General features: G+C 38.2%; 1 pseudogene; it reads right to left on the minus strand.

Moving 5' to 3' along the window:
- Positions 1 to 562: 562 nt before the first annotated feature.
- Positions 563 to 20,048, minus strand: LOC122146474 (annotated as a pseudogene).
- Between the last annotated feature and the right edge of the window lie 6,293 nt (positions 20,049 to 26,341).

Below are 26,341 nucleotides of genomic sequence, written 5' to 3' on the forward strand. Positions count from 1 at the left end.
AGTTTGGTTCATGATGTTATATTTTAAGATGTTTCTGAAGTCTGAACAGTTTGCACAGATTTTCCTTCCTAATTCAATTTAATGTTTGTACTTTGCAGATTTAACATGTATTCAATGTATGCATTATAGTATTAAGACTTAATAAAAAAATAAAAATAAAAACGGCACTCTGTGGGCATGTGATTTTTGACAGAGAACGGAATAAACGAAATTGATTTGGTCAAGACATAAGGGCAATGTTTTTTTTTTTAGGGTGAATTAAACAAAAGAAATCCAATCCCATGTTTCCCGTCTCACCTCATCTACAGTCCTGAAAATGCAGGGTATTTAGTTAGGCTTTGGAATGAAAGATTCTCTCACCTAAATCTATAATTAACTTATGTTACATAAATGCTCATTTCCTTAATGAAAAAAAGAAAAAAAAATCATCAGTGCATTGGTGGAAATTATTTTTTCAATTAGGCCAAGACTTGTTCCAATGCAGTGACATTAAACCTGTAAGCAGTATAAAACAGTGACGTCTAAAGTTCAAACAGCAGCAGAGGCTAAACAACACAAATGATGAACTCAGAAATTTGTTTTAATTAAATCGACAAGATTACAAACAAATTAGAAAGACTTGAAATCAGAGGTGAATAATTCAGATGATATTTGAGCATTAAAACAAACAGCCTGTAACAGGAAGACAACAGGTCCCGTTAGAACTACAATACTTAAGCTTTGGAAATGAAAAAAAAAATAAGCACACTAAAATGCAAGCAAAGACAAACCACACAACATGAAAATAATTGCACAGAACATTTGAAAACATTTCCAAGACTCTAAAGTATGAGTGTTTTCTTCTTGATGGTTGTGATCGGTATCTAAATAACCAACTTTACTGGGGGTGGGGGGTTGGAAGGAAACTAAATGACGTTTTCTGGTTTTCTGTTAGCTTTACCTTGAGACAGATAAACTTTGTGGTAACTTTCAGCAATGGCAATGTGGTGAAAGCCTCATTTTCCTCAAAAACTAGAGATGATTATTTCTGTATTAAAACTACTGTGATGACAGATTCATTACTTCAGTATTTACTCGACACGCAGATATATTCTGACTTGGATTCACACACTTATAAAGATGCTACTACAGGAGATCAAACAGTTATGAGGGTGTTACAACTAAACCATGTGACCTAAAACAAGAACCTGACAGTCCAACTGAAGTCAAAACTGCAATGCAAACTTAAATAAGCAGGTAAAAATCCTAAGAGCCTTAAAACAATCATGCTTAATGCAAATCAAGCATGCACTGAGGCAATGAAAACACAATCAGGGCCTCGTGCCACTGAAGTGTAAAGTGAGACTGCCTCACGGCGCCCCCTACTGGACCTCCCGCCTCATCACAGGCCTTTTGAGAGTGGCCGAAGAGCTGGAATGAGCTCATCCGCAGGACATGTGACTCCACACAAACACTACAAGCCGGACACTCTAAACAGCAGAAACTGCTGGTTTCTCTCGTGCTTCCTCTTCATCCTGTACTTGAAATCAATCTCCCCCGAATCAGCTAAGCTGGTTTTAACCCCCTCCAATCTTGTCTATCTCACCTCAAGAAGTAAGCAGTTGTCTATGCTCACTGCATTTTAAGGGGAAAATACTCATTCCTTTCTTGTAAAGTGGCTTGATGTGTCACTCCGCTTGGTTTGACAAAATGCTTGTAGTATTTTTCCCCTTTATACTCATCCTCTCTGTGTGACATCATTTCTTCATCTCCAACTTTCCCAGTGGAGGATGACTGGTTTGTACAGCGGTAGGGGTCAGGTCTGCAGTTCAGCCTACTTTAGCCCAGATCAGGAATGCTGGGATGTCCCGGACAGGCACGTTACGTGTGAGAGCTTTGACTCGCAGGTTGCGGTCATCTGTGAGCAAGACCACCTCCCTGCGCAACCTCACTGGCCCATCTGGAGAATACAAAAGGTGAGTCAGAAAAGAGAAATGTTTTTCTCAGCTTTTTGGGCTCTCATTCTGACGGCACCCATACATTACAGAGGATCATTGGTGAGCAAGTGATATAATGCTAAATTTCTCCTGATCGGTTCCCATGAAGAAAACAAACTCATCCACATCATGGATGGCTTGAGTGGGTGACGTGAATTTGCAGCAATTTTTGGGTGAACTATGTCTTTAAAAAACATAGCAATCATAAAGTCAGATGCTGCAAAAATGTGTAAATGGATTAATAATTAGAAACAAATTCAGATGGAATTCATAAGCACGCCCTGTGTGTTTGGTCCCTAACAAGTACAAGTAAGTGAACTGACTTCTCTCAGCAGACATGAAGTCCTTGGCTTTGTCCTGACAGTAGTGCAGACAGCAGGACAGGATGACATCATCGTTGTTGCCCTGGGGAGACACGCACAATGAGTGGGCGGCTTTAAAATAGTTTAAAGTCTATTTAAAGTGCATTTCTGAACTTCTCAAGGGACTTTTCACACTAGAGTTGCAGGTTGATGTGGAAGCCTTTTTCTGAACTAAGGTTGCGCACCATGGAACCGTGTCTGAGTCTCATCCCGACAACTGTTCCCTGAAGATCATCGTTAGACTAATTTTGCAGCCTCACTGTCTTGTTACTTACATGAGAGTGTTGAGACAGGTGATTTTAAAAAGAATCTCTTAATTTGAACTTAACTAGCAAAAAGTAGCTTTCAGAGTTGACAAATTGAGTTGTCAGTTCAGAATTAGGTTTAGACTTCAGATCAAGTCAAAACTTCAGTGTAATCACTAAACTAAAATGACTCTGAAAAAAGTTATTTCTTAAGATGTATTTTATATATATATATATATATATCATATATACATTTTAAGGGCATCAATGATTTGGACAAAGTTGTGACTAAGCAAAAAGGGTTCTGGTAAAACATACCAGTAAATAAATATTACCATGTATTGTTATACTTGTGCATATAAATAAAAAAAAAAAATGTATATACACCATATATATATAATATATATATAGTGTGTGTATATATATATACACACACACATATATACATATACATGTATGTATGTGTGTGTGTGTGTGGTATATATATTTACACATTTTGCAGAAGTGAACCACTGCCTATGACTTGAACAGCTGCCTGAGTAGTGAAGTTGATGACAAACTTACAGTGGCTGAGATTCAAGTAAGTCAACATGAAAAGAAACTTGCAGCAGGGAGAGGAACTGATTGGTATATATAAGTATAAGCAGCATAAACAATTGTATTTTATAGCCAACATATGTTCACAAAGGGGAATACACACACAGACCTTTTGTCCAGAAGTGTCCTCACTGCGGAAGGCAATGGACTCCAGTGCGTTTCCTCTGCTGGTGAGCGCTCTGATGCAGGGATCTCTAGCCTCAAATGCTTTCTCCAGAAACATGACTGCTGCTCTGGCTCTTTCCTGCACCTGTCGGGCATGGGCACCATTACTTGATCCCCTCACGACTGTCCTGCCCTTTAGCAAGACCGTCCAGACTCTGTGATCACTGTCACAATGACAAAGAGAAACATTAAACAGACAGGAAGATTAAAACATTCGTGTGTATTTTAATTATCAAAGAGGGTCTCACCAATAAGAGGCACAACCAGGATGTACGTCCCACAGGCCAGGAAGCTTTCCTCAGCCCCTCCAGATGATCAATGAAGCCGTTTGTGTCCGGGACCAGATAGAAAGGCCTGATCTGAATCTCTAGCTGACCACCTGTCTGCAGAACAGCCTGGAGGACAGAAACAGACACTTGTTCAGCTCTTTATCATTAGCTTTAAATACTCTGGTGCAAGAAAACACTAATTTCAAAAGTAGCCAAGGTGTACAGATTAGGGATTGGACAGACCAGTCCAACTTTAATTCTCTGCTCTGGTCCTATAGAGGGTGCAACAGGGTAAGAAATCTTTGAATTACACATTTACACTCAGTTTCCAAACAGTTAAAAAGAAAAAAAAAATACATATTCCAAAAGCGCTTCACAAGACTTGCGTGATTATACCTGGATGCTCGAAAATGAATGGGAGAATGCACATTTTAAACAGCTTATTGTACAGATATTGCCGTTCTAATCTAATGTGCTGCTGCGCTGTTGTAACTTACACACATAGGCTACAGACAGTAGTGCACAATCATTCAGTAGTGCAGAAATGTACTGTCAACACTGTTAGTATTTTCTGTGATTTCTCAATAAAATAGCTTAGAAACTGAAAAGTTCTACCATATATTTCTTAGTAACTTAAACTCACAGCTTCACTATTAGTAGAGAGACACTGCCAGGTAGAATTAATTCACATACACACATTCGCTCTCTCACTAATGCATTCATATGAATGCAATCTTTACTGTGCTATACTTTATCTGTATCTGATTTAGAACGAGCAGAAATTTGTGAAAAATATAGCAACCCAAAGACAAAAGAACTGATAAAAACGAGCTGTTATAGGAGCAATAGCCATGTGTGGCAGTGCTGTGTCATTTGCCATAGCTGTGCACAAGGTGTGTTATTTGCTCATTAATGACGTCATCACAGCGACTAGTTGATGTCAACTCGACCTTCATCACATAAATGTCGACTTCAAAAAAAGCCATTCAAACCCCTAGTACAGATAAAGATGGCATCTGGAGATACCTGTATCTTGTCCCAGCCGTTTCTGCTGCTGTGCCAGCTTGTGTGTGAGAGCGTGACGTCGTGCCTTCAGCTCTCTGATATCATCCTCACTTCCGTCTCGTCTCCTTCCATCTTTCCATCGATCTCACCTTCTGATGCAGAGAGAGACGACTCCTCAACTATGACATCATCCTCCCTGAGAAAACAGTGAAATTAGCAGTGCTCTGCCTAGATAGTTAACCACACATTCTGTTGAGTGATTACTAGAAAAAAGATATATCGAAATATGAGGGAAGCAATACAAGACAGATCAAATTCTCTTTCATACAAACCCAATTCCAAAAAAGTTGGGACACTGTACAAATTGCGAGTAAAAAAGGAATGGAATAATTTACTAATCTCATAAACTTATATTTTATTCACAATAGAATATAGATAACATATCAAATGTTGAAAGTGAGACATTTTGAAATATCATGCCAAATATTTGCTCATTTTGGATTTCATGAGAGCTACACATTCCAAAAAAGTTTAGACAGGTAGCAATAAAAGGCTGGAAAAGTTAAATGTACATATAAGTAACAGCTGGAGGACCAATTTGCAACTTATTAGGTCAATTGGCAACATGATTGGGTATAAAAAGAGCCTCTCAGAGTGGCAGGGTCTCTCAGAAGTCAAGAAGGGCAGAGGATCACCAATTCCCCCAATGTTGCGGCGAAAAAATAGTGGAGCAATATCAGGAAGGAGTTTCTCAGAGCAAAATTGCAAAGAGATTTTATTCACAATAGTATATAGTTAATATTTTTATTGTTGGATTTGGGGAATTTTGAAATGTAATGCCAAATAAGGGTCAAGGCCGGAAAAACCATACTGGATGCCCATGAGCTTCGGGGCCCTTAGACGGGCACTGCATCACATACAGGAATGTTACTGTAATGGAAATCACAACATGGGCTCAGGAATACTTCCAGAAAACATTGTCGGCGAACACAATCCACCGTGCCATTCGCTGTTGCCGGCTAAAATGTATATAGGTCAAAAAAGAAGCCATATCTAAACATGATCCAGAAGCGCAGGTGTTTTCTCTGGGCCAAGGCTCATTTAAAATGACTGTGGCAAAGTGGAAAACTGTTCTGTGGTCAGACGAATTGATCCAAAAAATTTGAAGTTCTTTTTGGAAAACTGGGACGGCCATGGCACCCACCCTACCCCGGACTAAAAGAGGACAAGGACAAACCCAAGTTGTTATCAGCACTTAGATCAGAAGGGGGCCTGCATCTCTGATGGTATAAGGGGGTTGCATGAGTGCGTGTAGCAAATGGGCAGCTTACACATCTGGAAAGGCACCATCAATGCTGAAAGATATATCCAAGTTCTAGAACAACATATGCTTTTTTTTTTTTTTTTCCCATCCAGACGTAGTCTCTTTCAGGAAAGACCTTTCCATTTTCCAAACATGACAATGCCAGTCCGACTACATACTGCATCAATTACAACATCATGGCTGAGTAGAAGGAGGAATCCGGGTACTGAAATGGCCAGCCTGCAGTCCAGATCTTTTCACCCATAGAAAACATTTGGCGCATCATAAAGAGGAAGATGGCGACAAAGAAGACCTAAGACAGTTGAGGCAACTAGAAAACCTGTATTAGACAAGAAATGGGACAAAATTCCTATTCCTAAACTTGAGCAACTTGTCTCCTTAGTCCCCAGACGTTTGCAGGACTGTTAATTTTTTGTTAAAAACAGAAGAGGGGATGCCACACACAGGGTAAAAACATGGCCTTGTCCCAACTTTTTTGAGATGTGTTGATGCCATGAAATTTAAAATCAACTTATTTTTCCCCTGATATGATACAATATGATACATTTTCTCAGTTTAAACATTTGATATGTCATCTATGTTGTATTCTGAATAAAATATTGAAATTTGAAATTTCCACATCATTGCTTTCTGTTTTTATTCACAATTTGTACAGTATCCCAACTTTTTTTGAATCGGGTTTGTACTATCATGTCATACATAATGAGAGGGTTCACTATACCTGTTCTTGCATTTTGCGCTTGTTCTCTGTGTTTATGGGCTGGGTGTAGGAGGGGTTGCCATGGAAATGTCCTTTCCTCCTTTAAAAGCCAGCAGTGGCTCTTCCTGCCCCCACAGAGCTTCCAGGAAGTACTCTCAGAACGGCACTCTCTTACAGTCAGCTGCTATAGCCTACAAAATAAAAAAAACATTAGATTTGAGATAACTACAGCTGCTTAAATTTGACTTTATTAGAGAAAATGTTTATATATCACAAAAATGTAATAATTAATTTGATGCAATTATTATCAAACCATTTTCTTTGCTCAATAAATAATTTAATGCATTAACACTGAAAGGAATAAATAAAATATCTAAACTAAAATCATAGAAAAATAGAAGTTGCAGAATTTTAGCAACTTGGTAAAAACAAAGCTTTTTAGAAAAAATATGGAAAATTAAGAAATAATATATAATTTTCAATTATTTTTTATCTACTTAGAGTCCTAATATTATCTACCCAGCAGGCAATATAGACTGAATGGACTACATAAAAAATATAAAATAATCAACTGTAGTAAAGTTGAATTTAAAATAAAATAAACAGCTACTTTATTTAATAAAATATAGAAAGAATAAAAAAAAAGATAATAGTAAGATGAATTATAAATTATACTGACAGTCCTAAATTTGTTATATTGTCCACCTAGCAGGTGAAATAATTGATCGAATAGACTACAATTAAAAATATAAAATTCATATTAAAAAATAAAAAATCCAATTGGGGCATAATAGATTTGAAAAAAAAAAATGAAAAAATGATTGTATCTGTTATTGACAGTCCTAATTTTTATATACAAATCCACAGTGAGTACATTACTACATTACTGACCGCATCTGTTTCTTGGTCTATATAAGGCAGGCTTCTGTGTGGCAGCTAGCAGTGCGGACAAAGCCAGAGAGATTTTGTCTTCCTCCAGCTGTAGGACTCTGAGTTCCTCGTCTTCTTCTCCATCTACATCAGCTTTATACAAGCAAAACCTCACCATGATACACGCGTGCCAAAGAGTTGCACAAGATCTGCAGTGGGACACTGCCACACGTCTGGACCCCCCCTAGAAAAACACACACAGTACCATAGTACTCAGCCCCCTCAGTTAAAAATCAACAAGGGCCCTGTGAACGTAACGCAAGCATGGCCTCCGAATACTATACTGCAGGGAGGAGGGTTCGCACTTCGCTGGTGGGGCCGATCATCCAGTCCAGACGCAGACCTTCATTCTGGGTAGCAACTCTCTGAGGTCGGGAGGGAAGACAGACACCCGTACCAATCCCCTCCTCTCCCTCCATTTTCGTCAAACTCCCCCAGATCTTCTGCTGGAGGATGGGCTCTGGCGAGGAAAAAAAAGAGAACGGCAAACAATCAGGGACCCAAAGCTGCACAGGGGCCAAAAAACACTGAGATTTTTACCCAGACCTGACTTTGATGCTGTCTACATAGGCACCACACAAGGTTTTGCAAAACCCTCTACGTTGACTAAATCTTCACTCTGGGCGACTAAATGATGTTCTAACATGTAGCCATTGGCTAATAAATTCTTAGATTTTACTCGCGAGTGTGTGAGTTGAAGGGCCAAGCATAAGTTTAGCACAGATATATTTTCACTTGTGAACACTCCTCGACTGAGCGCGTCAGTTTGATCTCCGTCAAGCGATCTGTGATATTTTTCAATTCATCTCACAAGGATGCACAGAACATACCTGTATTTGACATACCGTAAACTCTAGTGTGAAGGCGTGTGTAAACTCGTAGTGTATGTATATATATATATAGATATATATATTATATATACACACACATACATACAGACATATATATATAAATATATATAAGCAATATACACACACACACACATACATACATAGAGATATAGATAGATATATTATAAAAAAGATACACACACACAACACACACCATACATATATATAATAGTATATATATCTATATAAAACGATCACACACACACCACACATACATAGGATATAGATAAGGATATATATATATATATATATATAGATATATATATAATATCTATATATATATATACACATACTACTACACACATATATACACATACCTACATACATACACAACACACACATATATATATATAATACACACAACACATATATATATATATATATATATTTAGGGCTCTGTCAAAATGACCCATATCACGATAATCACATCCAAAATAAAAGTTTTGTTTACCATAATATATGTGTGGTATACTGTGTATATTTTAGTAGTATATATACAATCACACACATGGCATGTCGATAGTTAAGAAGAATAATAGATAGGTTAGCCATATGAAATATATTATTATCAATATAAAATAACAGAATATCAATATCTAAAATGTATCATACATGTCAAATATTTGTGTAATAATAATAATTATGTGTGGGAGGTTATATATACATAATAAATAAACCCCTGTACACATACATTATTGATGTAAACAAAAACTTTTACATTTGGATGTGATTAATCGTCGATGAAGTCACTTGACAGCCATTTAAATAACAATCTTATATATTATATATGAGATATATATATTACTATATCTATATATATATATATATATATATATATCTCTCTATCTATATATACACCTACACACACATATATATTATATATATATTATATATGTACTATATATATACACACACACACAAATATATTGCTAAGAAGCATTTGAAATATGTAAGTAGTGCAACCTTAACATGGCTCGCTCAGTCTAATGTTAACCTAGAAAAATGTGTGCTATTCAAGCATCTGTGCGGAGTGTAAAACGCTGGAACAGAAGCATGCTCACAGCATGACAGATGCAGGCGCCTGGTGCTGTCCACTTGTACGTACAAATACTCGCCATTTTGGTCCATAACAGATAAGAGTAATGTACATCTTTCGAATCTGTAAAGCCTCTATGGTTATTTGTGTGCACCTCTCACTATAACAAACATTTGCGCGATTTTTGTTTGGTACGGCAGAAAGTTGTGACGGATGCGCTTTCTGCCCGTCGGTTTGGTCTGCAACCTGTATACCGCTTGGCCTGACAGACATGAAAAAATATATCTATAGAGATTGAAATTGTCTACTTTCAAATGGAAGCTATTACAATAGATATTAAAATGTTCATGCCAGTTTAATCTAGGGATGGGCATTTGCCAAAAATTTTAAATTTGTATTTGAAACATTTGGGCTCATAAAAAAACAAATTTCACTTTTTTTGTTTTATTTAAATGAGGTGTGTTTACATGAAAAGATGGTCATCAGTTTTGTCATGATTTCTGAACAGCTTATGATTAGCCATTATACACCGTCCACAAAACAACAATGCTACATTATATCACAATGTCTTTTTATTTTGGTCGTTGAAATAAACCACCAAAAAACACATCAAGTCATCAAGCAGAGCAAACAAGAAAAATCAAGCAGACTGTGCCAATTACAGTACAGAAGGTAGGCTACTATACTCGAGTCTGCCTATATTTATTGTGTTTACATTGCTTATCACGGTATTATTCTAAGGACAAACAATATACTCCACATGCTCGTGTGAAAGTTTGGTCTCCTCAGTCCCTGGATAACAATAATAAACGCTCTGCTGACAAGATAATGGGTGAGCTGCTGAACAGTGTTTCTTTCTCAACGCTTATGTGCTGTTTAAACCACTGGTCCCTCGAGGAACTTTATATAGATCTCTCAGCATCACTGTTGAGGCTATCAATGCACATACGTCGTAATTTCAGGCTCAATCGAAAAAAAAGTACAACATCGTGCGCCTACCTGCAGACATAATGCAGTGATGGACACTGTCCCTTTTCCTCAGTCGACTTGTGTTTGGATTTCATGTGATGATTGTCATTGTGGTGGTGGTATAGATAAATAGCAGTTTTCACTAATTCACTTGCGAGTCACAAGTAATTACATTTTGTCAAAACAATTAGTAAGTAATAAACATTTAGATCAAAGTAAATCCAAACTTCAACCAAGGCCGATGAAGACACATTCATATGATCAAATACTATCAACTTGATTAACATGCTCCACAGGCGCCACCCAGTGCATTTTACCGTTTATATGACACGTGCTTAGGGATTTATCATGGATTCCCTGCATTTAGCGGTGTTCCATCGACACAAATCCAACACACAGTCAGAAATTTGAAATCTACGTTGGTGGTGTTTCCATATTGCTCGAATAAATTACAGACCGAATATGTAAATGTTCGAATATTGAGCGTCGCACAAACCCCTAGTTAAATCTTACGGTTGTTTATTTTTCCCTGACACATTCATGCCTCATCATTACTTCTGCCGGTGTGCTGTGGCAACCTTTATGCATGCGCGCTTGAGCTCTTATTTTGCTGTGTGGCAATTAAAGGCTCATTAGCAGGATTTAAATGGGTTTATTATAAACATCTGCGATTAGGTCAGCTAATGCTTAAAATGCAACGACTACTAGGCAACCAAAAAATAATCTTTTAGTCGAGGCAGCCCTAATATATATATGTTATATAATAATAGTATATCAGAGTAAAACTAAAAAATTTACTAGCCAATGGCGCGATCTATTGACCAAGGTGGTTGTGAGTAGACGGGCTTGTTTTGAAACACACCCATTGTCGACTCACCAGCAGGTGTTTCTGTGCAGAAGTTCAGTGCAACGTTGCACAAGGAGACCAAACATAGCTAAACCAAGAGATATGGTCTGCTCCTCCAATACGGACCCATTTTTCACCCCTGCCCTTCAGCTACGAGAAAGAGAGAAAGATTTGCGAGGCAGAGCAAAGTAAGGAAGCAAGAGAGGTTCTTTTCAATGGACCAGACTTGGCTCTACAGCCACTGGTATGTTGTATTTTTACCAGTCTGATCTGTGCGTTATGGTGGTGTAACATGTTAATAGTGAATGATCTGCAGCATGCGTGTGCTGCCGAGGGGGGAGGGGGCTGTGCTGGAGGAGGTGCCCAAAACTCCTGCAACACTCGACTCGCGACAGCTGGAAAACTCTCCATCCTGAGGACCAATCACTATACATTAATGCAAACGAGCACAGAATATTTATTAATGCAAATTACTTTCTGTGGTATTTACCATTCATGTTATTAGGGGTTTGGGCACAAATAGTTGACTAGTTCGATCTGTAATCATTATTAGAAAATAAAAATACAGTTTTGAATTTTACTACATGTTGCTTTGCTGGCCATAAATGAAGGAAAAATCCTAAGCATGCAAACTAAAAAGTCAGTTATAACTAAATGCACTGGGTGGCGTTTGTGAAGCGGTGTCAACAAGTTGATTGTATTTGACATAGACTGCCCAAAGAGGGACTACGCACCTTCATTCAATTCCCTGAAGAAAGTGAAGTCGCCATTGTCCCGAATACGTGCCTTATTGAATTTGGGACCGAGGAGTCCTTCGCAGTAGAGATCACAAAAGTGGGAGCTGCTTCCCGCCCCAGACTCCCACAGAGTCCAATTCAGCAACACACGCCCTCTGTAGACCCTTTTTTTTTAAATTATGCCTGACTGTCCATTTTGTGTCTGCTGATTGTTCGTAGTAAGTAGCGTTGTGTTCTTAAAATTGATAGTAAATACAACTAAAATCTTCGTTCGCTGGTGTCAGATCCCCGAAAAAGTCCCGTTGGCACATCAAGTTCGTTCAGCCAGAATCTGTTCATCCTCAGCTGGTCGTCATGACCTTCACGCCTCCACACCCGGGTTTTTAAAGCACCATGCATTCAACTAACTATAAACTCTCACTTATTTTACAAACGAACAAAGCCCTAATTTGATCTAGATAAAATCTAAATGCCTGTAGATTGACTTGTTCATTATGGCAAAAACAACTCCTTCCAGGACTGTTGCTTCCTAATTATTACAACTAGGTTCTGTTCTCTCTAAATCAGGCCCTTTGAGACTCTCAATAAAAAATATTTCTATATAAAGAGCCTTCAATATGTCAAAGGTCAAAAGTACAGCTGAAGCAACGCAGTAAAAATGGATGTTAACAATAGGTCTGTTGACATTAAAACTTACCCTACTTTAGTGAAGAGCGTTCCATGAAGTATGCAGGGAAACTCAAAATCAAAAAACCTCTTGTTTGAGCTGTAAAGAAAAGCACAGTAAAACATTAATAAAGCGTGTAATTTTTAACTCTTTTTGTAACTCTATAAAAAGACTGTAATTATAGCGATCGTTCATCATAGTAAAAAAATAGCTCATGCTTTCGCTCCCTGAAACCAGTAGCTCCATAGTGGCACAGTCACAAAGACTCAACATTTAAACATAAACAATTAGAAAATTGACAAACTCGCCACAGGATTATAACCTTGTTTAGCTGATAAACCTAAAGTGCTCTCATTTTAATTAAATCAGTGTATTGCCTGAATCAGCGGCTCATCAACAACCTACTAACTCTTACAAAAGACAAATGTTACGGTGGAAGAGGTCAACTTTCTTAAAGTTAACGTGGGTGCATTTAATGCTGACGTGGACAAATATCCAAGGTTATCAAAATGACGGCACAATGACACCCCTTTTTCTGCCACTTGATGGGTGACTCATAGTCAGCCTCATCCTGTGCTAGCGTGCGTGTATAAACAACTCAACGTGACCTCTTTGGCTCTCCTGATGTGCGCGGGTGTTTGCATGTGTGTCACTGTGTGTGCCTGTTTGTGCCTATTTGAAACATTTGTTGAAAACATTTGTGTGGTGCTCAGAGGAAATTATTTCTCTTTCCTTTAGTGCAACAGGTTGCTAGTTGTTTCTTGATGGATGCTCAAAAATAAAAAAAAAATGTATCTGTTTTGTTAGCAGATGCATCAGCAATGGTGGCATTTCATTTTATAATTTCTCTAAAAAAAACAAAGAGAGTTTGGATAAGTTACTATGAAAGATCTGGTTGGGGGCAGCCATCTGAACATTTTCCACCCTATGATGGTGTAAAATAACCTCAAACAGATTTATCTGTGAGCAGAGCAAATGACACACATGTTTTCATAAGCACTCACATCACTGGGACTCCAGAGTTCCCAGCTCTCCGTCTGCTCAGAGTAATTTTGCCCGATTCACTGCCTGTCGGACGAGAAGTGCCCCGGATGCCCGGTGGGACGTATCCAGAATCTCCACACGACAGTGCCGTCCTCGACCCCGACGCCCCATCCCCGACGACATGACCTCGGGGTCCACGGGTTCCTCCATCTACTTCCTGCTTCCGTCTGCATTCAATCTGGTCAGCCTTGGTTAGGAGAGATGAACACATATGACAATAAGAATACTGACATTTTCCAGCTGCACAACCAATATTGTTTAATAATGCCCTTAATATTTGAATTTAAACTAAAATAAAACAAAATCGGATTATTCTGTTGAAGCAGCATTGTTAATTTGCAAACCTTGCGCTTGGCTTCCTCGAACAGACTCATCAGGCTTTCCTTGGCTGTGAGGATTGGGTTACTGGCGGCTAGACTACGCATGTAATAGTATACAGCATCCAGCTTTCGCTTCTAAATGAGAGACGGGAGGAGAAAAGAATTCATTTAACTTTAATGTTAATAGTCATCATTTAAACTAATATCAAAGAAGCAAGTACTGAAAAAAAGAAAAGAAAAAAAGAAAACAACTGATTTAAAAATCGAAGAAGCCTCAAATAAGACTAGAAAAAAAGTTTTTTTTTTTTTTTTTTTATATATATATATTTTGAATACAAGTGCAATTAAGAAGTCTTAATATTTTCTATTAAGATATTCGAACACTTTGTCTAATAAAAATGATGTTATGCTGATGTCTCACCCGTTAACACTGCTAGTAGGGGCCAGCTGGTTGTAGGGTCGCCCATTTTTCGGAGCAATCTGCTGAGCTTTTAGATACCAACTGCACATTAAAAAAATAAAAATAGTTTAACATCGAAATATGCAAAACTTAATTGATGTCTTTGTCATTGGTAAAAATTAATGAAAAAAAAAAAGAATGCTAATTCCTTTTATAATTGGGCAACACACTATGATAAACATAAGCACATGCATTTATATTGAAATAGTGTACTCATGCTGTCAAATAATTTTTTTTTCTGTTAAACGTGGTCATGACAGAATTACCCTGCGTGCCTGCCCATAGTTGGCAGAGTTCACTAGCCTGTTCACGATATCGCGCGATATCCCCCTGACAGATCCCCCCCATGCAGCGCTGGGCACTGATCAGAGCATACTTCACCTGCAACAAGGTAAAAGTGGATTCACACCTTGTTCAGTGTGCTCAACAACAGCAAACTAACTATAAAAGTGCCTGTAAAAGAAAACCCCTACAACTCTTACTTTCTTAAAGGGCTTGTTGCAGCTGGGCACATACTCTTAAGTAATTCATCACATGATTGTATTAGAGGGCTGGTAACAAAATCATTCTGGACCCCACACACCCAGCTCACTCCCCTCTTTGAACTGTTGTGATCTGGCCGGAGCTACAGAGCACCAAACACCCAAAAACAGCCAGACACAAGAACATTTTTTTGCCCCAGGCCATATCCCACCTGAACACATAACATACCTGAGGACTGTTAATAGCACATATGCACATTCATAAATTATATGTATGTCTGCACTATGTTTGTACTTTCTGTACCGAAGCTCCTGACCACCAAAGAAAGAAAACACACTTGGCAATAAAGCTTCTTTCTGATTCTGAGTGTGAAACAGAAGGAGCGTACCGTCTTGCGTAGAGGTCTTGCTCGTATAGCCATGCAGTCCATATAGTCCTCCAGCTTAACTGAAATACAGTCTGCAACTTCTGTAGCAGCGAATCAAAGAAAACTGCCCCCTAGGGAAAAAAATAAGCATTGCATCTAAGCATCCCGTCACCAATTGATTAAAATACAGAATGATGCTATATAAAAACAAAATATAAAGCTTTTTCACAATTTTTATATTTCATTTACTCAAAACGGTGACATTTTCTTCATTTATTTTTTTTAGAAATAATAGACAAAGTTCATAATAACCCGGGGTGCTAGAAGTGTTTCAGTCTGGTTCTCATAAGAAGCACCTGGAGCATTTGGTTTGGTGCTCACAATGCACATAGTGTGACTATAATAAAAATTAATGATAATATAAATACTATTATTGCACTTTATTTATTTTGTATTTTTTTAAATGAAATAATAACAAAATAAATAGAGTGCGGTAATACTATTATATTCTAAAATGAGTATCTAAAGTGAGTGATCTAAAATGGTGATTGTAACAGCTGTCAACCATGTCGGTACGCAAATGATGGTCTATGAGCGGTCCTGAACTTATTTACAACAGCAACATTTTTTATTTTGGTCGTGCATGCGCACCACTTATGTACACCCCTGATAATAACAGCAATAATTTTTGGACCATTTTCAAAGTTTTATAAAATGTAAATAATTTATTGCAGCTCACTCACTAAATAAATCTTACTGACCACAATTTTTAGAATGTTAGTGTAAATGTGACATCAGGGGAAAAAAAAATGATATTAGTACAAATTAGACAGTCACAAGGACTTAATATCTACCTCTTCTAGAATGTTCATCAGCATGGTTTTGATCTGTGGGGCCGTGTCTGACATCTGGTCCTTCAGTAGCTGCCTAAAACTCTCTATCACTTGGTAAAATACATTTCTTCCACAGAGCCTGATCCAGGTTTTGAGAGTCGGGAGAACTCTATGTCTGTCAAAATCACACGCCGCTGTCATACAAGGTCAGGAGTTCAGCCCCTGCAAAACAATAGAGAAATATAAACCTATTAGAGGAAAAAATTCAACAGGCTGGAATAATGTTCATTATTAGTGTAGAACTCTAAAGACAAAAAAATCTTTCCCATGCACAATGTTTGAAACATTCATTACACACCTGACTCTGGGGCCATCCTCTCCAAACCCTCCGGGCTCAGTCGTTCCCGGGACAACAGGTTTACTGAGTTGGAGTTCATGACTGTCTCAGCCAGCCCGAAGCAACTTTCCCAGCTCTCCTCTCGTCTGCACCTCTGCCTCTTCTGGAGTGAGACCAGATCCCGCTGGAGAGGGATAACCTGGCCCACCTTGCCCATAGGGTCCATAAAAAGGTGGCACAGAGGCAGGATACATCCCATTAGAGCCAGGAATTTGGTAGGGAATGTGATATGGGTAAGGGATAGCGTGGCGGGGGTGTTTGGGGATTTGGCCGATAGTGGATAACAGTAGGATTGTCAGAATTCTGGAATTTATAGTAAGCCCATGGCAGCGGCTTGCTGGTTTTGAAAAAACTCGCCCTGGCGGACCGGAGGACTTCCGGTGGTCTCGTCATCAGTGTCCAGAAAGTGCAGCGGACCACATCCCCCCTGCTGCAAGTACAAGCCTGCTGGAGAGATGCATGCTGGGATTGTTGGCTTGATACCAGTGCTGGGTTTCTTTTTCCGGATTATTTGGGTCCCAAAGGCGTCTTGTCCCTCCTCCACGGCCCCCTCTTCCTCGGCTCAGAACCCATCCCTCCTCTCATTCCTCCAAGCTGAGGACCAGGGTCAGAGGTCAAAGTTAGATCAGTGTGGGCAGAAGCACTAGGATGCCCCTCCCCATGACCTCTAGGTTTTTTTTTTCGACTCGCTTGCTCCTCGCTTGAATGCTTGTCCAAAGAAACTCTTAAAATTCCTCCTCGACTGCTAGATGCAGGTGCTCTTTGCCCCTCTTTTTCCGCCCCCTTCAGGACCTTTGTGGGTTCTCCTTGGCTTCATCAGCAACTCTGGCCTCTTCTATCTTCTCTCCCCCCACACCTCATTTTCCTCCAGCGGAATCTGTGGAGGACAATGTCCGTGCCGTCCGTGCTCCTCGGGCGGCCCTGGCTCCCTCGGATGAAACTCCTTCTGTCCAGTGGTCCTCCTCTCCGCAGGTGGCCGTGCAGCCAACTGATGACCCCTCCCCTCTAAGTCTCTCTCAGCTTCAGCCAGACCATCCATACTGGTCCCGCTACTGGCCGAACTCGTGCTGTAGGTGCGGTATCGAGGACGCCGATGTCTGACTGAGAGTATCGCTTCGAGGCAGAGCTGACTCTGTTTGAATCGGTTCTATCAGGTATTTTTTCCTTTCTCTTTTGGCCTGTTCCCTTGTTGTTTTTTTCATGGTTCATGTTCTGGTCACGACTCACCTCCTTTCCACCAACACTTCTTTTGCTTTTTTTCCTTCAGGTGATCTGCTTCTGAGCCTTTTCCTACCCCCCTCCCCTTCCTCTTTCTTGGTAAAGGACCTGGTTGTTACCTTTATCCCTTCCTGCTCTGTATTGTCCCGTTACCCCCTCTCCATTTTTTTTGTCTTCTCGTCCAGTCACTTCATTCCCTCCACCTGCTTGGCTTCTTCGCCATTTCCCCACTAGGGTTTTCTCCGGTTTGTACCATCCTGCCCAGCTCCATCTTTGCTTTCCTCAGAATCTAAATGGAGATTGCTGACTTTAATGGTGACACTCTCTCTACATTATTCTCATTTTTGTTTGCAGCAGGGGAGTCTACAGTTCCCTTGGACTCTTGTTTTTTTTCTTGCCATCTTTTCCCTCGCCTCTCTTCTTTTCTACGCTTTTCCTCTTTCTCACACTTAGTAATTGTTTTTCAGAGCAGACTTTTTACACTCACTTCTCTCCTCTCTCTTTTCGATCCCCATCTAATTCTTTTGCTCGCCGCCCCTGGTCTCTTTGTGTTCTTGAGACCTTCGCCCCCCTGGCTGATATATCTCACGGTCACGGTTTCCGCATCTTTCGTGACTGCTTCGGTGACCCTGGGCATACCAGCTCCTTCAATGCTTTTAACAGCATTTCCATCCATAAGTTGGTGGTTAACAACACCTACATGTCCTTTAATGTTAAAAACTTCCTTCAGATTGACTGTGATCATTTGGAAAGTCTCCAGTGCTTACGTGAGAGCATCCAGGACTGGCAGGTGAGCAGTCAGGCATTTTGGTGTCATTACCAAAAACACAATCATCTGATAGATGCACAGGGTCTGAAGCTGGCTCCCTTCCTTCCGCGCTGTCTTTATGTCTGCATGGATGGACAGCACCAGGTTTGTAACCACTGCAAGTCTGGACATTTACCATCTCGCTGGCCGTTACATTTTTTACCCTCTCTCCTCTCGCAATTCTAAGAAAAAGATGACAAAAACAGAAACCAAATATTTTATTGCCTGAAGAGTACATTACATCAGGACAGTGGTTTACAACCTTTTTGACTTCATAGACTCCCAGTGTCCACAACAATATTCACAAGCCCCATGGATAAGGATTAAAGATTTATTTATATTCATATATATTACATAATTTAGATAACTGCATAATTACAAACTAAAATGAATTAATTTATATAAAGTATTATGAAAAATGCATGTGTGCTTAATGAACATATATTTCAAAAATTGTTTTAGAATAATTATATGCACTTCTTTTTAAATGAAGCTCCTAGTTCATGAAAGAAAAAAAAATCTAAGGAACTTATTGAGGGTTTGAATTAAAGTAACATAACACTTTCTTTTGGCTTATTTCAATGTTTTGTTTTTATTTTGAAATCATTTTTAAGGCATCTTGAGGCCACTACTGGGCCCTGGCCCTCCAGCTGGAGAAACTCTTCCTTAGGAAAATGTCATGAATTTTAAGAAAATTGTGTTATTAATACTACAGAAATATCAGACAGAAATAGATCATAAACATATAATGCTTTTATTGATGACAAAATCCAAGGCCAAATTGCTGTTGTTATGGTATCCGAGGAAAATAACCTGTTGCATGTGCAATGTAACATGCTAACCCAGCAATATACGTTGACTACAAACACTTAGACGACAATAATCAAGTTATAATATGAAGTTAAAGAGTTGCAGTTGGATAGCATCTTATTTATGAAGTCTCCTTTGAAAATTAATATCTTATTCAAAAAGTTTCCGTCGCCTTCAGTAGACAAACATAACAGGTTAGCATTACACTTATTTCCTTATACAAATGAAAACGCGTTTCACTTATAAATTATGTGACAATACAGAGCATATTACTGCATACAATGCAGAAAAGGACACGCAAGAGATGTTGAATGCTTTCAAAAACAAGTGCAGTTCAACCCACATGAGGGTGACTAAACGACTGTTGTTGACTGTTATGCTAGCTAGCTATTAGCAAACTGAACCATAACTTTAACGTGACATGACAAAATAAGGCTTTTCCTGGGACTACTACCTTTCTTACATTGTTTTAAAACATTTAGAGAATTTCTAACCTTTTACACCGTCGCTTTGTGTGGTGAAAACTCGACGCTTCTGCTCGTATCTCCGCGGCTGAAATTCGTACTCTTTCGAGCTCGTCGTCCGCCATTTTCGTCGAAACCAAACACAAACACACGGCGGCTTGGTAGGGCCAAAAATTCATAAAGCAAAAACGCGTTTAAAAAAATAAGACACGCATCCCGTCATAATGCGTAGTAGACTTTCCTTGTACAACATATCACAATCACATTAAGGGAACAAAAAAATAATAAAAATAAAAAATAGGGATAGTTTACCCCAAAAATGAAAATTCTGTCATCACTTTACTCACCCTCAAGTTGTTCCAAACATTTAAGTGTTTCTTTCTTCTGTTGATCACAAAAGAAGATATTTTGAATAATCTGAGTAACAAAACAGATGACAGTAGCTATTTTATGAAAAAAAAAAAAAAAGTTATACAGTTTTGGATCAAATATCCCTTTGGTGAATTAAAATGCCCAAATAACGAAATAATCTTTTTTCATTTTTGTAAAACTAATCCCAAAATTATTTTTGAAAGACAGGAAACAATAGCTTTGTTTTAAGGAACTTACATCTACGCAACAAAAATAAACACAAAATGTGTGTACATATTCAATTATTATTTGTATCATCTCTAATCTGAATAATGAAAGAAATTATTATTAAAGGTAATGTTTAATAATTTTCTCATAATGATTCCTAATAATCAAATATTAATAATCTATAAGAAAATATAACCGACAATTTGACAAATCATAGGCCTACTTGATTATTATGCATTCTTTTATCTAAATTAAATGACAATTATAGTAACATTTTCACATCAGATAAAACATATTGTGTGGGGTGTGTAATATGTCTGTGCAGATGAATATTTACACTGGGATCCCAATCTGAGACCATTAGTGAAAATGCTTCTTCTTCTTCTTCTTTTTCTCTTACAAATAACAAGATGGAATAACTAACTGCTAAAATTGCTCTGAACCTGACTTTAATTAGCCTGCTATCTCTCTCTCATCACTGAGACCTTACAGCCTGAGCTTAATTACTTCTGCTTATGTTGATTACATAAACTGCCCGGATATGGTGCATTGTTCTGAGTGTCTGTGAGGAAAATCCAAGTCCAAACTAATGTAAAGCACCTTTGTGAATTTTCTTTTTTTGATTTCCACTCGTTAGAGACCTAACCACTAACAGCTCAGCTAAAAGGGCACAATAAATCAATTTACAAAACCTGGAAACACATCACAACCAGCAATAATTTGGTTCAGCTATCAAGTTCTGATGGTAAATTACTGAAATTAATTAAATCTCTCCCCGTCAGCCATCACCCACTACTCTCTCTCTTTCTCTCTCTCTCTCAAGGGATGACAGGGTTCAGTGAGAACAGAGAGGTGGGTACTATGAGTCATCCTTGTGAGTCATGTGCTTTGTGTTTCATGTGTGTGTATGTGAGTGAGCAAAATGAGAAACGTAAGTGTAAAAAGTGAGAAATTTCATGGCAATTAAGAATAAAAACTCCCTGAATATACAAAAATACAAAATTAACAGAGCATACAGCCCCCTGCTGCAAAATAAATGAGCTATTTATTTTTATTTTATTTTATTTCTTTATTTTTTTAATGTGAAGTGCAGTTCCTAAGTATGGCCACAGGTGTCAGTGTTGTTACATTTTCAAAGAGCAACCTCAAGGACGTTCATTAGAAATTTCTCTGTATAGTTTTGTCTTTTATTTTTCTTCTGCTTGACTTGAATATGCAGATGTTTTATTTCAGATATGAAACCTTGAAATGTATCACTCTTTAAAAAAAAATCTTGGAGGGGGTTTGGCAACAAAAAAAAAATGTTCAGACAGAAAGAACGAAATAGGCTGAACAGCTTCATTAAAATGTGGTTCATGAGGTAAGTTTTTCATCCATCATTTTACTCATTGTTCTAATTTCGAAGAATCGCACGACGATTCTGAACATGCATGTATCAATAATATAAACATCAGTTAGTTTATTCCTTTTAAATTAAATTGTCCTTTTCTGACAGTGTGAGGCAAGTAGGAGGAGAAAAATATATCATGAGATTGAAAATGTACAGAGAGAATGAAGGAGGGAGAGAGCAAGTGAGAAAGAGAAAACGTGGAAGGACACAAGAGAGTCGGCCAGCTCACACTGATGTTGGAGTAAACATCTCCATTTCCCTAGCAACATGGCATCAGCCAGGCATTTAAAGGGACAGGAGCCTAATTCACCTTTTGTCTGAATTGCTCAAGAATTGCTTATTTATGGAAGTGCTTCCTGTCAGCTCCACAGGGCGTAACAACACCTCCCTGATAGCTTACATACGTAGTTCATATGTCAATCCGAGGTGTGAGTTTTCATCTGGATGAAATGTGCGATATGTCTCTAAAACATTTCAAGTTGGATGTATGATTTGGAATGCATGGGAATTTATTTATTTTTTATTTAATTTATTTTTTATTCATTAAAGCCAATATGCATCTGACATTAACAGTATTGCATATAATGCTATATTGCACTCTCAGAAACAAGTACAAAAACTTTTCAAAAGGTACACTTTTGCAGGTGCATATAAGTACCCTAAAGGTACCTCATATATGAGCCTTTTGAAAGGGTACCACCCCAACGACAGCTTGTGTGCTACATACACCTTTTCTTTTCGGAGAGTGTGTGCTCATAATCAGCAGCATAATTTGATGGTACCATGGCACTTTAATACAGTAGTACTGAAGGATTCATATAATCATAAACCATGAATGACAATTTACAATGTACTCCAATTCATTTACATGTGTTATGTTTTAAAGCATTATAATACCATGCTGTTTTAAAGAAAACGTAAGACAATATTGCATACTCCTAAAAAATTCCAAAAGGTGATTTGATGCAATAGAAGATCCATTTTCGGTTCCCCAAAGAACATTTCAGTTAACAGTTCTAAAAAGAATCATTATTTCTTAGTATTAAGAAAGTTTAAAAAATCTAAAGAACCTTTTTTTATGATAAAGAAATGGAAAGATTCCATGAATGTTACAGGTTCTTCATGGAACCATATGCCAATAAAAAACTTTATTTTTTCAATGGTGCCATGTCCATTACCACTTTTTACATTTTTATATATGAAATATATTTTAATATTAAATATATTAATATGCTTTCATATGTTTTTATTCTGTACCACTAATAAAGTGCATCTGAATTGTGATGAATTGATGAACATTGAAAACTGCCACTAGTGTTTCATTGCTGCACTATGCTGCAGGTAAAGTAATACTGAGGGACAGAAGCGAGGGAGGAGGGGGGAGATGAGCAATAGAGGTGGGAGGAGGGAGAGCAAGAGCAGAGAAAAGACTCAGAATACAGATGAGCAGATCGTAAGTGGGAAAAGGTGTTTACTGCAGGTGAATCACACCACCAGGGTTTTTTCCTGCCCCCTCATTTATCCACTCCCTCGCCCTCTCTCTCTCACATACTCCTGTTCTCTCCCCTCCCTCTCTCCCTTGATAGATGAAAAGGGGAGGTGGGTGATCGTCTGAAGCTAACTTTTTAAAAGTAATGAGAGAAGAGGTGGATGTTGGTAAAAGGAGGAATGAAGTGGTCCCAGGTGACACACGGGGAAAGAGACAGTGATTAATATGAAAGAATTAAATGAAGAGGTGGAGAAGGTGCAGCAAGAACAATGAGCAATGCAGAGATAATGCAGTGAGAAAAACCAGGAGGGAAGAAGAAAATGAGACATAGGGGATGAAAAAACACGACATTTGATATTGAGGCGGTATATAGAACCACTGACGTATGTATCCCAACAACCTCAAGCCTCTGAAAGCTTTTTAATGTTTAATTCACATTAACAGCTCTTGGGAAGAAGAAGAAGAACAGAAGAAGAGGCATAGAGACAGAGAGAGAGAGAGAGAGAGAGAAGACAGAAGAGATGATAGCAGCAGAAATGCTGGACTGTGTGTTTAATTTACAAGCTACTCAAATATGTACTAAATGAGGAAGAAACAACTCTACATAGCTTAAATATTAAATATGATGTCAATCATTCTAAATATTTACACAGTGGCTTTCAAAAGTCTGAGACCTAATTTTCCGTATTTAATAAATGCAAATATACATTTATTTAGGCAATATCATTCTAACATGGTGATTTAAATATTTCTGATTATTATCAATGTTGAAAATAGCTGCTTTTTGTGGAAGCATTAAAAATATGTAGTAAGAAAACACAAAATAAATACATTTTTTATTCATCGATGATGCCTTAAACTGATCAAAAGTGACATTAAAGACATTTATAATTTTACAAATGATTCTATTTCAGAAATGTTTTGTTATTTTAATTTTTATGTTTATTAAGTATTATTGATTGAATTTTGATTTGTTTTTTAAAAAATATTCCCAATTGTTTAACTGTCTCAACACTGATATTAATCAGAAAATGTTTCTTGAGGGAGATATTAGAATGATTTCTGAAGACTGAAGACACTTACAGATCCCAAACCTTTCACCGGTTGTGTGTGTGTGTATATATATATATATATATATATATATATATATATATATATATATATCAAAAAATATTAATTAATATGAATAATACTATCTTTCTACATTGTATTACATTACTGGACATGGTTTTTTAAAGGTTCAGATCAAGAAGGAACGACAAACTAACTGCACATTTTCACTTTTTTACATTGTGGTCTGTACATTTTGTATATACTTCCACTGTATTGTGTTCCTCTTTCATCAACTGCAATGCTAGATTTCTCTCTTGCATATATAGTGCAGTGATTTAATGTGTATCTTGATAAAGGAAAGTCACATCTGTCGACAGTTATTGGTCACACTGTGGTTTCACAGCAGTCCAGATTGTTCTTTTGATGTATAATGAATGAACTTGAATCAGAGAGAGAGAGTGTGTGCATGTGTGGATGTGCTGGGCGATTCGGGCGGGTGTGGTAGGAGGAATAGAAACGCATGCATTTGGGGGTCCGAAGGTATGCGTCTGTAAATGAACATGTGGGGGTGGAGGGGGTTTTACCAATCAGAACCCACTTGCCTCTTGCTCATCCTTCTTTTTCACTTGTTCTCTCCGGCAAACCTCATTATATGCAAGTCAGCCTTGCAATCAGAGAGAGAAAACACAAACTGGGCTCAGGCATGCAGGGATTTCTGCATGAGTCAGAGAGAGAGACATGGTGGGTGGGAGGGGGTGAAAAGAGAAGGGAGGCAGAGGATAAGGGAGGGGTGTGGGCTTTTTTTGTATTGATCTGAGTGCATTCTGTGCAGCGAATACCGAGCGAGATACAAAAAAAAAAAAAAAAAAAAAAAGAAAGTGAGAAGGGAGACAGAGATGGAGGGAGCAGTTACTGTCTCCAGACATCAAGTTTCGCCTTTTGAATCAATCTTCAGAAAATTCTGATATCGTTATCGGTGTCGCTAGCAAATTGAGGAACATCTGCAAATGCGGGGAGAGAGAAACAATACAGTGACAACGTGGAGAGACGCGAAAAGCATGGAGAGAGAAAAGGGAGGGAGGTGACAGTTTCTGTGGGGGCGAATACATTGGAGAAGGAGGAAGAGAGCAGGATGAGAAGGGTGGGCGGAAGTGACAACGAAATAGAGAGCAAGAGAGTGTGTGTGAGAGAGAGAGAGAGAGAGAGAGAGAGGATATAAAAATTCAGCATCTCTTCTTGTTATTTTTAATGAAAGCTTTAACAAACAGCACATTGTAAAATATGCCCACACATGACCAACAATGTGTCAAAATTCTTTTGCATTTTCATTTTCATCCATGTTTAAGATATATGCTAATCCTACATCTGTATGTTTTTAAAAAGTAGGACATTTGGAGGTCAGGATGTTCTTGAAATTAATTATGCAGTATCAAAGTCTACGGCGTACAGTCCGGAAAAAAAAAAAAACAACTTCTCACAGCTGGAGGAAACTCATAAACAAATAGGAATCAACTAAGCAAAAGATGAAGGGATGCAGGGTAGGCAGGGACGACAAAAAAAAGTAGCTCCTGATGAGGAGATGGGACTCTGAAAATAGAAGCGGAAGTAAATGCAGCCTCGCAAAGACTCTTCCCACTCAGCGTCTAAGAGAGTTATTTTCTGTCCTCTGCTCTGAAATAAAAGAAATTGAATCCGGCAGTGAGCTTCCTGCAATTGATGATGCGTGCATTTCTCTCTAAATTCAAAAAAGGAAGACACGTGTTCACCCAAAATGCCCTGCTGAAGTTCAGAAAGGGGTCTGTGAAACAACTAGATTCATGTTTTATTACAGAAACGGGATCTCCAAAACCACAGAACTAAGAAATATTTGAATACTGTTTGAATATTGTGCAGTGGTTTGCGGTTTT

This window comes from Cyprinus carpio, chromosome A10, assembly GCF_018340385.1.
Source record: "Cyprinus carpio isolate SPL01 chromosome A10, ASM1834038v1, whole genome shotgun sequence".
Classification (NCBI taxonomy): Eukaryota; Metazoa; Chordata; class Actinopteri; order Cypriniformes; family Cyprinidae; genus Cyprinus; species Cyprinus carpio.